General features: G+C 43.3%; 1 pseudogene; it reads right to left on the reverse strand.

Annotated features, from left to right (window-relative positions):
* Positions 1 to 3,877: 3,877 nt before the first annotated feature.
* On the reverse strand, positions 3,878 to 4,297 carry LOC125408921 (protein SREK1IP1-like; annotated as a pseudogene).
* Between the last annotated feature and the right edge of the window lie 718 nt (positions 4,298 to 5,015).

Raw genomic sequence — 5,015 nt, forward strand, 5'->3', positions numbered from 1 at the left:
ATGCACACACACATATGCACACTCACATACACACACATACACATGCACACACACACTTTACGGTGCACTTGTGGAGATCAGAGAACAACTTGTTAAAGTCAGTTCTTTCCTTCTATGTGAATCAAACTCAGATTGTCAGTCTCTGTGGTAAGTACCGTGACCATTTTGCTAGCCTTCAAAGAACAATTTTTAAATCAAGCACTGTGATACAATTTGGTTATGCAAAGTTGATATTTACATGCTAAGGAATGATGGTAGGAAAATATTAAAAGTCTTTGTTTTCCAAAATTAATCTGTTATATTTCTAAATCCTCAGAAAACTCTGCATGTACAGAAAAGAACACTGTGACTCAGAGCACAGAGTCGTGAGTCTGGCTGAGAGCACACGGCAGTGAGTGTGAGCCGAGGCGTTACCTGTGGCACTCTTTGGCATTGCCTTAAGGTAGCACACAGTGCAAAGGGCAGTGTGGTCAGAGCCAAGTCTACAGTGAAGTCCTCAAGCAACACGGGACGGCACTGCCAGAAGCATCTCTGATTCACTGTGTTTGGTTTTGAGTTAGTTTTGGAAGCCCTTTATAGGTTATTAACCTTTCCAGACTCTGGACATTTGGTTACATAACCCCGCAGGGAGTTGCAAACCACTTACACCATGAACCAGGAAACAGAGACAGAGAGGAAGAAGCAGGATTCTGCAACCCTCTTCGGATAACGGCGCACATCGAGCGAAACTAAACTAACAAGCTCTAGTCTCTTCTTTTAAAGATTCCACGGCTCCCCCCAGCATCACTCCGAACACTGGGGACTCCATTTCAAAACCAGAGTGATACTTGGGAAATCGGGGTTCACCCTTTGGATTCCAACAGAAACGCAAGAGCCATTTTATTAGAGTTTTACAAACATCAACAACAAACCCAGGACAGACAAATTGTAAACTCAGCAACTTCCTGGAGGAGGAGAATCGAGGAACGAAGGGGAAAACGTTGCTCAGAGAAAGAGCAGGAAAGCCCAAATTGGGTACAATTAGCTGGTCCCCATGACTACTGGCCTGGTAGGGACTGTGCTGGGGTGGAGGTGCAGTGGGGGGCAGGGGTGAGTACAGAACCTCATTAAAGAGGTAATTATTCCATCTAGCTCTTAAGCATGGCTTATTAAGCCCACCGTGCTAGGAGCAGTCTCTTATCAGGATGTTAGGGATCTATCAAGGCTAGAAGTTCCTGTCTCTCCACGGGCATTTCTTATTATTCTCACACAACCCAAATGTAAACGGTATGATACAAAGATGGGTGGACCGGTGAGTAGGGAGCATGCAGTGTCACGTGACCACAACACAGAGAAGTCAAGTCGTGAGTGTATAAATAATCTCTCTCTCTCTCTCTCTCTCTCTCTCTCTCTCTCTCTCTCTCTCTCTTTCACTTTAGTAAAAATAAATGACTTTTATTCAGATGAGCTATTTCATAAGGCATGCCAATATTATAGGGAAATTGGCTAACAATGCTGAGATTATTTTCGGGGGAAATGGCAGGTCCATAAAAATCTTTTATTTTTATGGCAGATTAATAAGGGAGGATTATATATAACTCTTGTGAATCATTAGCTGTGTCACAACTTATGGAAAAAACCCCAAATGAGTCAATTTATATTGTCTTACAGTTAACAGAAATAAAACTCACAAATACGAATACTTTGTTTCCAACTACAGCTCTTGCTAGCTGTGCTGCACACACAATGGTGTGAAACCGTTTCTTTATGTAGTATTTGATATTTCTCAAGTTTAAAATATTAATAATGGTAAAGTTACATGTATGTGTATGTCTGTGTGGGCATCTGCTAAAACATTCACGGGTGTCACAGAGGTCATCGGATCCCCAGAGCTGGAGTAGCAGGGTTGCAGGAGGTTTTGAACTCCCCAGTGTGGATGCTGGGAGCTGAACTCAGGTCCTCCATGAGAGCAGAGAGAGCTTGTAACTGCTGAGCCACTTTTTCGGCCACTTGCTCTTTTTTAAAACATGGTTTTAAGATGATATTTTTTCTTATTTATACTAATCCAGACAACCAAAGAACCGAATTTTCATAAAATTAGCACAGACAAAACAAAGTCTTAAAAATCTAAAAGTTCTGGCTTTAGCCTTACATTTGACTAAACTCTGGACAAAAGAGTTTCTTTTTTTATGGGCTAAGAAGTAATCAGTCTATGGAAAAGCTGAAGATGTGTGAGCTTTGTGGATGTAATGCCAGGAAAAAGTGTGGGTACAGCGTCCATGACAATTGAGCAGAGGTAAGCGAAAGCTGGAAGACTTATGAGATCCCCTAGTCTGACCAGGAAAAGCCAGCTTGGATGCTGGTCAAGGGTTGATAAAGCTCCCCAGCCTGCAAGGCCAAGTGGACTTACCGGTTTTTGGCCATGAATTTGCTTGTGGCTGTGTCTGTAGTTACCAACTGGAAAACGTGTAAGTTGTCATAGCAAGACACTTAGAGCATCTGTGCTGTTCCGGGATGGCAGGTCGGTTTTCAGTGCTTTAGAGCATAAATGAGCTAACGTGTGGGGGCGAGGGAATACTAGATGGGAAATTACACCACACAGATGATGATGACACATAAAAACTTTAGGAAATGTTTATATCTACTAGCGTGTTGTTGGAAATCCTTATTCATATAACATTTCATTATTCTATACAAAGCCTTTCATGATACCCCTGGTTCTTCAGTTTTAAAAAGCACAGGAAGCCGGGCGGTGGTGGCACATGCCTTTAATCCCAGCACTCAGGAGGCAGAGGCAGGCAGATCTCTGTGAGTTCGAGGTCAGCCTGGTTTACAAGAGCTAGTTTCAGAACAGGCACCAAAAACTACAGAGAAACCCTGTCTCGAAAATCCAAAAATAAAATAAATAAAAAGCAGAGGAAGAAACTGTTAATTCTGTATTTTTGGCTATACTACGAAGGTCTGTGAGTGGAGCAAAAGAGGAAGCATCTAACACTGAAATTTTCAAATTCGAAACCAGAAACCAGTGTGAAGCTCGTTTCAAAACCATTTCAGACAAAATAAATAGAATATACCCAAACATTCACAAAAACTGTCAAAGTGTTCACGGACACAAGCGGCCTATACACTAGATACAGTGAGAATCTGCTTTAATGAAGATGTTGCTGTTTCTACACAGAAAGTTCTGTGATTGAGGTATCACCGTAAGACATGCCAATATGCCACAATGGTAAGTCGACCTAAGGATCAACCCTAATAATCCTGACCAGCGCAGGATCTCCCTGCCAGACTTTCTAATAAGCTTAGTGATTCTCTTTTAAAAAGGAAGAAATAGTTTGTTACAAAACCATGCTGGTAGTTGTTAGAAACATGTATTTCATAAAACAAGCATACAGTTATACATACTTTCATTAGTCTCTAGTTCCTTCTTAGATCCCATTTATATAAAAACTTACTCAAGATCAGAAAGTCATTTATCTTGGATGATTTTTTTAAAGCCTAGAGATGTAAAAACAACAGTGAAGAACTCCACTTTATACATTGCCACAGACCTGGCTTCATCACGGGAAGGTGGGCAGGACTCAGTAGCTGCTGTGTGGAATGCTTGTTTACCCAAGTAAAACCATCTTGTAATTGACTCATGAAGTGACCACATTAGCCAAACCCACAGAAACACAGATACCCCAAAGGATGTGCGGGGTGTGTGTAGGCATCGATACTTGGGGCATGGCTGTCAAGTCACAAGAGAGATTTAATACAGATGGCCAGAGGGAGGAGAAAGGATCCAACATGTGAGAAATGTCTATGGAAGAGGTATAATTATACAACAATTTCAAGGAAGGCAAAAATAATTGTAGAATTGAATTCTTCAATTTCCTGAGTTAGGACAAAGACTCGTTTACTTTTTGGTGAATTCGGGATGGTTAGTTAGGGAAAGAACGAGTTTCCCTTTTTCTTCTCTTTTTCCCCCCTTTTCCTGATACTTTCGTTACTTTTGTTTTGAAGTGTTCTCTGCAGTGGAGCTGGAATTAGACCTTCTCTCTCTTTCTGTCTCTTCTCTTTCGATCTAATTTTCTCCTTGCTCTCCCCTCTTTTCTTCTCCCCTCATTTATCCCCTTCTCCTGCAGAGGCTGCCATTTTCTCCGTCCTTTGTTTGTTTCATCACTGGGCTCACTGCTTGCACTGTTGACATCCAACAGGTGTCCGTTCTTGGGGCCTACCCGGAGAAAATTACGACACTCAAAAGTCAGGTGACCAGGGTAGTCACGCGTTTTCAGCCTGCTCTGGCATTGTCCTTGTGGCCACCCGGGACTACCATGCGGCAAGCGAGTGGGTTTTTCCCGTTCCGGGTCTGTTGCGATGACTGCACACTGTCAGAGAGACCTCTCCCACCCGAGTCACACAGCAGCTTCCACGTAGCGGGGGAAGGAAGATCTTCCTGGCGTTGTTTCTAAGCCAGGAATGGCAGCTGTTCTGTTTCATTAAGTGAAGAGTTGTATCACGTTATAATCGCATGCAAATGAGGTCTTGGGGTTTAGTTACCCAAGTGGTGGCTTCTGATTCAAGCTCTTCTCGTGTCAATTAATTTTGAAAAGCAGAATGGTATGTGGGAGAGAGGCAAGCCAAGTGCCCTGACAGCTCTCAGGGAGAGAAAGCCCCAGTTAGAAAGGAGACTGCTGACTCTCAGGGCAAAGCTAGCTGGGAAAATGGGAGCTGTGGTTACCTGAGGCCAGCTCAGCACACGCTCAGCAGGTTTGCCTCTCCACTGACTCTCAGCATTGTCAAGTCTCCTGTGGTTTACCAGGGGCACTGCTGGAAGAGTCTCTGTGGGTCGCATGTCACCCCTGAGCATAAGATCTTATTTTCAAGGGCTCAGTGGGTCTCTGCCTCCTCCGTAAAGGAGTCTCTAGTCCCTTTCATCCAATTGCTCCTACTGGCCTGTGGATGCGCAGTCTTTATATAATGCTCCAATCCACAGTTAGACAATAGCTCAGAGCAGCTGGCTCTTTGGTCTTTCAGTTAGTCACCAGGAGCTA

The sequence above is a fragment of the Myodes glareolus genome, chromosome 14 (genome assembly GCF_982192425.1).
Source record: "Myodes glareolus chromosome 14, mMyoGla1.1, whole genome shotgun sequence".
In the NCBI taxonomy this organism is placed as follows: Eukaryota; Metazoa; Chordata; class Mammalia; order Rodentia; family Cricetidae; genus Myodes; species Myodes glareolus.